The following is a 12,870-nucleotide window of genomic DNA, read 5'->3' on the forward strand; positions in this document are numbered from 1 at the left end:
GAGAAAAAGCTGGATAGTCAAGCAGTTGGAAGCGCTATTCTTACATTCAAACAGCTTCTTTAATATGTAGGTATTTTTCAGGCTTAATCGATATTGTAATTAACATTTTTTTCGAATAAATGTTGTGTTTTCTTATCATGAACTCGTCACCTGTCAAATTTCTTATTTTGTTTTCTCTGGCATCTTGGCAATTTTTTCGATCCTACCAGCAAAAAACAAAAACAATTCAATGCGTTCTCCGAACAATATTCTGTGGTTCAAAATGATATCGGATCGAAAGAATTGATTGTTTTGTGGAAGTAATGCAGCTAGCTAAATTATCTAAAAGCTCATGACAACGACGGTTTTCATGCCGTCACAAAATTTCACTCAATTCTGACGAATAAATTCAGAGATGATCGAAATTTTACAATTTTTTTTTTTTAAATCTGCCATTGCTTCGTTTTTTAGGAAATAATTCATGAACATTCGGATGCGTATATTTTCAATTAAAGATAAAGCAGAATTTCATACGAATATAAACCATAAAACGGATTCAGCACATTAACAAACTTGACCGAGATTATTATATACCCTAAACCTACCCTGAAAATTCTGAATTTTTCACTTTATTCCATTCCAGGATTATCGATTTCGACCGCTGATTCTTCATCAGTGAATCGAAGCAATTATTTTAGACAATTACAGACAAAATTGATTTTGACCTCTAATTCTTCATTAATGAGTCAAACCCAGGCATGCAAAACCACTCTCAGCATAAAATTAAGAAATTACAGGCATTTAGATGAAATAATATTGGGCAATTCTGCTTGAACAAGAACGAAAAAGATCCGAACTTATCTTAATATTTTTTTTCAATTAACTAATTCAATTTGATTTTCAATTATAATATCCACAAAATTCAGCGGTTCAGAAAAAACAAGCAATAAACATCGAACACTAGATATCGTTTGATCTACCTCTTTTTAAACTTCCAAATATGACATTCCCAGCACCAATCCTAAATTTTCATCCACAACAAAACTTTCCACAACCACTACAGTTTTCATCGAAAGCCAACTATTGAAACGCACAGAATCGAGTACCGATTACACAGAGTATGATAGAAGTGACTGGGAAAATCGGGAAATATCTGATGGAAAATTGGCGACATTCACTTCCATAGGATCGGATTCAAACTACCGCATCTACTGAAGTTATGTCTGGTACATAGAGGGACTTTCCCGATTCTGTATGTACCAATTCAGTCAGAGATTTATCCTTCATGCGGTCTACTTATTTGTCTCCGATGTAGTTGGTTCTATTATTGGTGAGAATTTTCCGTCAGACATTCGATTTTCCATAAATATTCCGGTTGTGATCGCTGAATTATACAGGATGGGATTTTTACTGTGGTATTATTTATACGTAAAAACGCAAGAGTTTTTTTTATCGAGTGAACATTGTATATTTTACGGAAACTATAGAGGATTTTTGGATTGGAATGTGTTGATATGGTTGCAATGGCAACATTGTCCACTATTTTTTGACATTACTTGTGTCATTTGTGTTTAGTAGGTTAGGTCATTTAATCATAGAAATATAGGAGATTCAATAACGTTTAGAAAATTTTAATTGTTTAATAAAAAAAAATTCATGGGCTTATTCGGATAATCGACTCAGTTGAAGCTTTCTCGAACGAAAAAATGGAGAGTTAAAAAAAATTGAGTTCACATTCTTACAAAATTCAACTGGTTCAAAAGTCAAGGCATTAAGCCACCGTAAAAGTTGTTTTTCCTGATTTTGCTCTTAAATAACTTGGAACTCATGAGATTTTTATCGGAAAATCTAATAAAAATGATAAGGATCAGTTTTGGTGACATGGTTACTTAAACAAATATAATTGCAAAATTTGGGGTGATGAAAATCCACACGACATTTTTGGACATGAAAATTTTCGGGTGAGATCGAAATTTGGCTAATGAGTAATCGAAAATTTTGACACCGCTCACACACATAGAACTAACAGTTTGAGAGAAAACTAAACTTGAAATTTTGGAAAAAAATTGAATTTCCCTGTAAAAATCGTTGAATCTCCTGAATTATTCGTCGAAGACTCCTCGAATAAAAACGTTTTTCAAACATCAAACTCCGATCCAAAACATACCTAGGTTTCAAGGACGTAGCTCACGTCCAGGAGAAGTTGCAGCCTCGGGAATATTATCAATTTTTTTCTCGAAAATTTCAGATTTTAACCTATAATTTCTAAAATAATGTACGGATCGCCCAACTGCAAGAATTTTCGTGCTTTACATAGTCAATTCAATCAATAAGAAGATACAATAGTCCCATGAAGGAACTTTTAATTTTTTTTCAATTTTCTAAGGGTTATGGATGGAGTATGTATGGAGAATTTAACGAAAATTTTTCCACAAAAAATTTTCAAGGTGAGATCGAAATTCGGCTTATTAGAAATCGTCAATTCTTGAACTGCTCACCGATTCTTCGTAGAAATCACGGTTTTGAGGAAATTTGAACTCTAAAGTTGGGAAAAAATTGAATTTCCCTCTAAATATCGTTATATCTCCTGAATTATTCGTCAAAGACCCCTCAAATAACAACGTTTTTCAAACATCAAGTTCCGATCCAAAACATACTGAGGTTTCAAGGTCGTAGTTCACGTCCAGGAGAAGTTGCAGCCTCAGGAATATTATCATTTTTTTTTCTCGAAAATTTCAGATTTTTACCTATAATTTCTAAAATAATGTACGGATCGCCCAAATGCAAGGATTTTCGTGCTCTACATAGTCGAATCAATCAATAAAAAGATACAATAGTTCCATAAAGCAACTTTTAATTTTTTTCAAGTTTCTAAGGGTTAGGTATGAAAAATTTTACGAAAATTTTTCGACAAAAAATTTTGATATGATCTGAAACAATACGAATATGTCATTGTTTTTTTCTAACGCTCCGTAGTTTGACAACAATTTTCGAAAATTTTACCCTACTTTGAAGAGCTGTATCTCCTGAAAAAATGATCCTAGATAATTGTTGATTTTGATACACGTTGATTGATTTTTTGCAAATACAATGGTGTGACCTTTAACTATATACTATGAATAGTTTGGAAAATATGATTTTTTCCGCGAAGTCCAAATTTTCATATTTTTGATTGGCCATTGCTCGAAAAATAAATATCTTAATATATATTCTTAATCTATGTCCTTTAATTAGAAACTGAGATCTCTCCTATCTATACCAGACCTTCATCCAAGGCTAATTCGAGAGCAGATTAAGAATATGTGATCAGATACTTTTCAAAAAAATTATTTGTCGAGCAATGGCCAATCAAAATGTGAAAATTTGGACTTCGCGGAAAAAAACACACCACAACACTACAAGTTATGTAAAACCAACTTTTAGGCTTATAACTTGATTATCGTGGAGCAGTGTATTAAACCATTCATTTTATAAATTCATAATAAAGTGCAGGCTTCACATCACATGATTACTTTTCCATCCAACCTAAAACTTTCGACGTAGTATCTCTTTTCATGTTTGAAATGCACGATTCAATCAGTTCAAACATCAGACCCATCTTTCGGTCAGTATATGCCAGTTCAATCACAACAAACCTTAATTACATCCCCTTGAAATCCTCACATGGATCGATAGAACTGCATTTAGCTTTAGTTAATTCATTCTGTTGAAGTGCACCACAAAAGTTCGCTAATTGAGTTTTTGAAACTAGAATAAAGAGGGCCAATTAATTATTTGGATTGGTTCTATCTGGAAGAGGATGATGTGGTTTTTTGGAAAGACTCAATAGACCATTTGGGTGATTCATTTCAAAAATAAACCTTTGGAATCGTTTGATAAAATAAATTGACCAACCAGTTTGATAAAAAAGTGGAGATCGTCAAATGGACTAGTTTAGTGATGTTGATAATATTATATTTGACACGATAGAATTAAAATATAGAGCAAAACTGATAAATCAGAGAAAAATTTTTGAAAATCCATCATTAAATGAGAAATAGATTATTTAAATTTATGTATTTTAGTGCGGAACGTCTTTAGTCTCCGACTCGTCTGTGACGTCACGCCACTTGCCTGTGATCGCTACACCATAAATTACGTTTAAATACTTAGCCGCGCCAAGGCTCTCGCGGCGTTTGTAGTTGTACAGCGTAGTTTTTAACTCGAGTTTTGTTTTTATATCGCCATAATGGAAGAAGGCTTCGTGAAAGGACAAAGTGACAATTTGCCTAAAATAGATATATTCGAAGTGATGGAGTTTTTTTCTTCAAATCCATCTTATGTCAGTGCTGAAATAAAAGGAGTCAAAGTATCTACTTTTGAGTTTGCTTCATCATGGTTCAACATATAACAATGATTTATTTAAAAAACGTTTCATAAACAGTTTGTAGTTGAGTACTGGTTGTTGAAGTCTATCCATTATCAATGGCAAAACATATTTATGTGAGGAGTAAAAAGAGAAAAAAGTAATGTTTACTGCCCGTATAAAATTCGGTATGAATCAATTCTATCTAAGTGGACTTGATATTGACGGGCGTCATATTATCGTGTTTATGTTTTAAAACATGAGGGAAATAGTTCGCAATGTCAGTGGTGTAGTATGTTGTTTTTTTGTGTATGAATTTAAATATTTCAATATTGTCGGTAAGGGTTCGGAACGATCTAAATAGGTGTCTTTCCTGAGACAACGCGATTTTACACAGAATAATAATAACAAGTGATTGTACACCAATGAATCCGTAAGCACTCTGCGAATACCAGTCGCCTCGTGTAAGTGGCGTGACGTCACACACTAGACGCTGCGTACTATGAAATTATTCTTCCAAGCGCAACTTCAAAGTCCCATAACTTTTTCATTTCTAGAGATATTTCAATGATTCTTCCACATTTTTGTTTCATTTCACTTAAATTTTTAGAATTAATCCTTAACAAAAAAATGAAAACTAGTCCATTGAAAAATGCTAATGTAACTTTCTTTCGAAAATAAAAATCGAAGGGGAGGAAGATTCTGTATAATAATTCTTCATACAAGAATAAAGCAACCGATTTCAAATATCCAGAAATTATGCGATCAAATTTCGCTTTAGGATAAACTCCAGCCGAAAATCCAAGTTCTGAAAATTCAATTATCGTTTCACCGGCAAATTTTCACCACTTCGAACAAACTAGCCACCCTGAATGATCAAGATTTCAATATGTAAATGGAATTCGAGGCTGAAGTTAGCATTAGCATACGGTTCAAGAATTTTCTGCAGAAATACCAGCCATCGAAACACAATTTTTCCCTCTGGAGAGGTATATTTTCTCCTGGGATCATTTTCATGCACGTATGAATGTTTCAGATAAGGCAGTTTTATTCCTAACATGTTCTTCTCACAAAGGTGTTTAGTGGAATCTCAATAAGGTAGGTATTTGTGGATAAGACTGCTTATAGACTTATTATCTTTCAGAAAATACTGCAAATATCACAAAAAGGTTTGTCATTTTCTGTATCGAACAGAATATCTTATCTTATTGACGAAAAACAAATGCTAATTATTTGTGTTTTGTGTTCTAAAGTTATCAACCTGATTTTTATGTCATTCGGTCTATCTTAACACTATGATTTGCAGTGGCCTTAAAGAACCTTTTGTGGGTATTTTCCTTAAATTCTCAATGGTTCTGGTACAGCAATCAATATCAAATTTCACACGAAGAATTAAATTGTAATGTTTCATCAAAATGGGAATTTCTCGATCGAATATGTTGTTTCAAAATTGAGAGCAGCTCAAAATTTTGAAACCTCTGTCGTATTTGGCTCATTAACAAAGTCTACAAGCCCTGCCTTCAAAAATAATACCATCAATTGGTACACAGATGGTTCTAAAACCAAGATTGAGACTAGCTCTGAGGTATTCAAGGCTAGAACCAAATGCTCACTACAGTTTGGCCACTATCCCAATGTCTTTCGAGCAGAGATACTTGCAATGAAAGAGGTGTTTAAATGAACCTAGTAAGAAACTGGGAGAAATGTGATATCGATTCTGAGATGGTATAGAATATGAAAAAGAGCACAAACTCCTTTCATTGACTCAAAACCTTTCTATAGTAGAGGTATATTTACATACAAGACAGAGTTTCAGGAGAAGAGAAAAACTCTGGTGGAATCTTCCTGGGTTGGATCACTCCAAAAATATTCTTCGAAACTTTGATATTACGAGATTTCTACTTCACATCAATGATCTGTTGGGAGATACTTCATGTCCAGTACACAGTTTTGCGGATGATAGTACCCTCCATACCGCCTTCTTTTCCAGGGCTCCAATGCCAGCCCGCCAAATCAGTAACGAACGAGGAAGAAATGTTAACAACATAAATATGTACTTGGCAATAATTCTTGAATGGAGATCCAATAACTTGGTGGATTTCAATGCAGACAAAACACAAGCATGTCTTTTCTCTAGAAAGGCCGATCTCAGTATGCCCAACATAAGCTTGTCAGGAGTAACTGTGCCTTTGAAGTCATCCATCTCGATGCTTGGTATTACTATCAGCAATAACCTTTCTTGGGAAGATCACGTGAGATCAATTGCCAAAAGTGCATCTCAAAAACCTGGTTTTCTGTTTCGTGCTAGGAGCTATTTCACTTCCAGTCAGCCACTTATGATTTATAAGGCGCAGATCCGACCTGTCCTGGAATACTGTTCCCATGTTTGGAGTGCGGCACCCAAGCATGTTCTGAAACTGCTGGATTCTGTTCAAAAAAGGGCAATTCGTCTAGTCGGTGATGCCTCACTTACAAACTCGCTCACCACTTTGGAACACCGTAGAAAAGTAAGTGATTTGTCTCTATTTTATAGATATTTTCATGGGCAATGCTCTTCTGAACTATCAAAGATCGTTTCTCCTTTGGCAGTCTCTTCGAGGTTAACCCGTCAAGTTCAGTCTTCACACCCCTTTGTGATTGCGTTGGAGACCTGCAGAACATCTTTCTTCAAAGACTCGTTCATCTAACGAACAGCAAGGCTCTGGAACACATTGCTGAGGGAGGTGTTCCCCGAGGCATATAACCTTCATAAATTCAAAAAGAACACCAATTCCTACCTTCTTTCCCTTGGTTCTCACGATGTTCTCCTCTGAACATTACAGGATATCTCCTTTCGTGGGAACCAGAACATAAAAAAATATATATAAGTAGTATCTGGATCTTAGATTAAGAATACGCTACACCTCTACATTGGATTCCTTACATAGAATTGCCATCTCAGCAAGAACCTCATGAGGATGAGTCTAGCAGGAAACGACAAGTGCAGATTCTCTAGGAAGTAGGAAGAAACTCCATATCACCCGGTATCTTGCCATCGCTAGCCAACGGAAAAAAATGCTTTGAACAAGAAACTTGTAGAAATGAGGAAGTAAACTCCTTACAGCTATCCAAGATACTGGAGTTCATTAGAACTCAAGAACTGGAAGGCGAGCAATAGACTCTAGTGCAATGAAACTTACCTCAAATATAAATCTAATCTATAAAAAAAGGTTTTTTAACTGAATCATTCATTGACGTAGGTGTATCATTTGTTGGCAGGCTACTTTAGATTCAATACACAGAATGTTGTAGAATAATATACATTGAGTGTTTGTCTTTGATTCATTTCCAACAGCTTCATGTAACGTATCATTTCTTCCCAGATTTCTCCTCAGCACGTTTTGACATTTCCTCAGATAAATGAAACAAAGTGTCGTGAAAATTATAAAGCCGTAGCTAAGGTAGCGTTCCCAAATCAAAGACGTTCTAACATTTCTTACATATGTCGCACATAGCCATGAATAATTGCTCAACATCTGTTCAATCAATGTTTCAGTTTCCAGATACAAAGCGTTGTGTCAAATACAGGCGTCTAAATATAGACGCTCTAGAGGCGTAAAAATCGCACGTAGGTGTTACGAACATTTTTTTTCTGTTCTAAGATAAGCCAGTATGATTAAAATTGCGAAAATTGACTATCAATCATAAGTTTCCGTTTTGTATCAATGGAAAACTAACAAACCTACAAGATCGTTAGATAAACAATGTTTTCTCAGTTTACGTTTTCAGAAACTCAGGAATTGGATTGAAGTAGATGTTTCCGTCAGTTATCTAGAGAGCTGTTAGTGATGATTTGCATAGACTTTATGGTCATTCAAAATAGGAAATGTAATACTTCACAAAATCTGAGTCTAGTTCAGTCACACCTATTTTTTATATCTTCATTTAACTAATCAGATTTGGTCAGATCAATAGAATTTTTTGGTGCCACGAGGCTTTATTGTGAAAAGCTGGTTATAAATTTATGATTGAAAGTATTGTCCATCGCTGGCCACTACTTTCTGCCATCTTTCGGGCAGCGTACAAATCCCGCGTTGAAGAAACTGGTCATCTTTTGAATCGATCCACGAATCTATCAAATTATTTACTTCATCGTAAGACCGGAAGTGCTGGTCAGCCAGGCCGTGTGTTATTGATCGAAACAAGTGATAGTCCGAGGGAGCAACCTCTGGAGAATACGGTGGTGAGGTAGGACTTCCCATTTCAACGTTTCCAACGTGGGTTCGAGCATTGTCATGCTGTAAAATCACTTCATAATGTCTCTCGATGTATTGCGGCCGTTTGTCTTTCAATGTTCGGCTCAAACTCAACAATTGCGTTCGATAATGATCGCCTGTGATTGCGCCTTGTTGCGTTCGACACGAGACTTGATCAAGTTATGCCCCCAATTCTGCATCTTCGAAAACCTTCTCTCTTCCACCGCCATGCTAGTCTTCGACGTCAAAATCACCATTCTTGAAGCGTTGAAACCACTCTCGGCACGTTCTTGCACTATTAGCGGCTTCAACATAGGTTTTTGAGAGCATTCGATGAGCCACAGCCGCAGATTTCTTCATATTAAAGCAGAAAATTAAAACCTTCCACAAATGACGAGAATTTGGTTCGTAAGCTGACATGTTTAATCGAATATTACTTTATGATGCAGACATAAGTAGACGGATATTTCGATGGCGTTATGTTCACAAATACCTAATATTGTTGTATGATTTCTTTGACCTATTTATTTCGACTACCACTTATACCTCTAGAGTCTACAGCCATCTATTACAAAACGGCGGAAGCAAAGAAAAATTCTAAAGGTGTTATATCACAAGATCTTGGTGGACAATACGCTCTATTAGTGTGACGTCACACACCGCCATTTTTGGTTCTCCTGTCAGTGTTCGGAATCCAAACAAATAAATTGTCATTCAAATTAGTACGGTGTCGTTGAAGGAATTGGCTTATTTTCATAAATAAGAGTATTTGAGGAACGATTTCAGTATTAATTGATAGACAGAAGGCACGAGGTTAATACCAGTAAGTTTGAATTCTGTATCATTCCCCAGGTTTTGTAAAAAGCCGTGTTTATTAGTTGAACTTCAAGTTCGAACTTACTGGCATTAATCTCGTGCCTTCTGTATATCAATTTATAGTAAAATAGATGCTTAAATAATCTTTTTTTTTTCAAAATAAGCCAATTTCTTCAACGACACCGTACTAATTTGAATGACAATTTGTTTGTTTGGATTCCGAACACTGACAGGAGAACTAAAATGGCGGTGTGTGACGTCATCACTAATAGAGCGTATTGTGATCACTTCTTAATGAAACATTTTCTGCCAAATTGCGATTGTTTCAATGATTGTGTGGCACCTTCGCTGTATAGCACAATGTTTGTGAGATATCCACTTTATTTCAACGGCCCTGTGTTTTAACCGTACTCAGCCATTCTCTGTATCTCACCGAAAATGTCTGCAATATTCAAACTGGATAAAAAAGAATTTTTAATCCGAATGCAACTTCTCGAAAACCCACAAGAATTCGCCAAAAACCTCTCATATCTTTCAGAATTTAATATCGTTTCTGAGAACGAATTCAGTCTAAATAATGGAACATCTTGAACTTCGGTTAAGTATCCATAACAAACAACCAACAGGTGCCTGGCTGGCTTTGATCCAGAGGAACTCTCCAAACTCACTCGTACAGTTAATTCGAAATTTTATTCGGAAACTTTTCTGCGAATCATCGAGGCAAATTGCGTTCCCGCCCTAATCGAATATCTGGTAGCAATTCCAAAGCAATCGCCAACCTATTACTCGGATCGTTTTGGAATAATTTTGAATGATTACACATCAGGGCAACAAAAATAAATTTTTTTTTTTTTTGGTGCCTGGGATATTAGAGCTGATTTCAACTATATTTGGGACGCTTAATCTGTACATGCAATCCGTTTTTCTCTATCAGCTCTAATTTTTTAGATACATCAACTTATCTACCAATGTGGGTTTCATTCAGTATATTAATTTATTGGAGTAATAGTTATTTATACAACAAGTGAGTTAAATGAATGTTTATACATGAGAAGAAAGTTTAACCCACGAGCCCGTAGGGTGAGTGGGTTAATTTCTTCGAGTGAATAAACATTTTTAACTCACGTGTCGTATACAAAATTTTATCCCATTTTGATGAAATTTCAAATAATGAATACTTTTTAGAGGAAATATTAGGTATAATTCAAATTCATAACGAGATTTCCCTTCGATCGATGGTTGCTAGGGCACTATGTAATTAATTGTTTGCAAGTGTCAATGAAAATTATAGAACCGTCAAAGAATTTTTATTTCGAAAAAATGTTGAGCGGTGGCGACGAGGTTGTAGTTCCTGAGTGCATTATACAAGAAGCAAATGAGGCAGCAGAAGCAGTAATTCCATTAAAATCAAAAATATTGTACGAAAAGCAATATACGGCATTTTGTGCCTGGAGAAATAATAAAAAAGCCAAAGGTTCAACGAAAAGATAATTTTGGCGTATATTTCCGAACAATCCAAGAAAGTTAAGTCGTCGTCTTTATGGTCCTACTATTCGCAACTTAAGAAAATGTTGGCTCTGAAAGAAAAAATAGACATCGGCAAATTTCACCAAGTCACCGCCTTTTTGAAGCAACATTCCAGGGGATACGTAGCAAAGAAGTCGAAGGTATTCACAAGAGAGGAGTTTGAATACTTTTTAGATGCCGCTCCTGATGAGCAATATTTATTGATAAAGGTAGTTTTTATTATGGGTGTTGCTGGAGGGTGTAGAATCGGCGAGCTGGTGACTATGACCGTAGATAACGTGGAAGATCGGGGCCGCGTATTGGTTATTCAGATTCCAGATACGAAAACTTATAAGAAAAGAGTGTTCACTGTGGTCAATGGTACAAATAAGGTTGCTGCACTCGATATATTCCGCAAGTATAGGAACTTGAGGCCAAGCAAAGTTGATCACAAGCGACTATTTATAAATTATAAAAATGAAAATGTACCGTCTAGCCTGTAGGTGTGAATACATTTTCGAAAATGCCCGTTACTATTGTGAAGTATTTGGGCCTTTCTGATGCTGAACAATATACAGGGCACAGTTTCAGGCGTACTTCTGCAACCCTACTCGCAAATTCTGGGGCAGATTTGACAGTTTTGAAAAGACATGGTGGATGGCGCTCAAGTTCTGTTGCAGAAGGATATATTGAAGATTCACTACAAAACAAAATGAATATTTCTGAACAAATACTTGGTGGGATCACAAAAACCGGAGTTCCTGATGCAGAAATGCATATTCCAGTAGGGCCTGAGAAGTCCTCAAACACATGTGCTATAACGATTGAGCGTGTTTCCTTTGGAGGAGGTGCAGGTTTCCACTGTTTCCAGTTCCATTTTCAAAATCTTAATAATTCTAATTTTTACTTTAATGATAGAAATGACTGTTAATGTAGAATTTTTGATAAATTTTAATAAACATACTTTAAAATGATTTTTACGTGCATTGTGTGTGAAAAGAATAATTTTCAGAAAGTGAGTGGTGAACATTTTATTCCACTAGTGAATTAAAAAAATTTTAATTCACTCAGTGGATAAACGTCAACTTACCTTGTTACCATGGGTTGAATATTGTCGTCTTTTTACGTCAAAATGGGATAAAATAATTAACGGGTGTTTTTTTTCGAGGATATAACTTTAAGTTGGCATTTCTGTTCAAGATGGCGACCGATTTAACAGCTGTCAACTGATTTATTCTCAGTTTGGTTTGGCAATTCATCATGAATAGACTCACGCCTGAACAACGCTTGCAAATAGTGCAATTTTATTCCGAAAATAATGGTTCTGTGTGGAATACGTATCGCGCACTACATCCATTTTATTTTGTTTAGCGATGAAGCGAACTTCTGGTTAAATGGCTACGTCAACAAACAAAACTGCCGCATGTGGAGTGAATCTAATCCTCAAGTGTATGTCGAAACAACATTACATCCAGAAAAACTGACTGTTTGGTGCGCTTTATGGGCTGGTGGTCCGTACTTCTTCGAAAAAGATGATGGCCAGAACGTTACAGTCAATGGTGATCGGTAAAGAGCCATGATTACTAACTTTTTCATTCCTGAATTGAACAACCATGATGTCCAGGAGCTGTGGTTCCAACAAGACGGCGCAACCGCTCGTGCCACAATCGATTTATTGAAAGACACGTTTGGTGACCGCCTAATTTCACGTTTTGGACTTGTGAATTGGCCTCCAAGATCTTGTGATTTAACACAGCTAGAATACTTTCTGTGGGGCTATATTAAGTCATTGGTCTATGCGGATAAGCCACAAACCCTTGACCATTTGGAAGACAACATTCGCCGTGTTATTGCCGATATACGGCCACAAATGTTGGAAAAAGTCATCGAAAATTGGACGTCCAGATTGGACTACATCCTTGCCAGCCGTGGCGGTCATATGCCAAAAATCATATCTAAAATGTAATGCCACAAGATTATTTTTCGGAT

General features: G+C 35.8%; 1 protein-coding gene across 8 annotated transcripts in view; it reads right to left on the reverse strand.

Annotated features, from left to right (window-relative positions):
- Positions 1–12,870, reverse strand: part of LOC123672494 (adenylate cyclase type 2) — a 150,986-nt gene that overhangs the window by 120,575 nt on the left and 17,541 nt on the right. For 2 of the 8 annotated variants that reach the window (XM_045606602.1, XM_045606601.1), the window contains exon 1: positions 960–1,220. The exons of the other annotated variants lie outside the window; for them this stretch is intronic. The gene's annotated coding sequence lies outside the window, so the exon portion shown is untranslated. Of the gene's footprint in view, positions 1–959; positions 1,221–12,870 lie in introns of those variants that run through there. 8 annotated transcript variants of the gene reach the window in all.

The sequence above is a fragment of the Harmonia axyridis genome, chromosome 2, assembly GCF_914767665.1.
Source record: "Harmonia axyridis chromosome 2, icHarAxyr1.1, whole genome shotgun sequence".
Taxonomy (NCBI): Eukaryota; Metazoa; Arthropoda; class Insecta; order Coleoptera; family Coccinellidae; genus Harmonia; species Harmonia axyridis.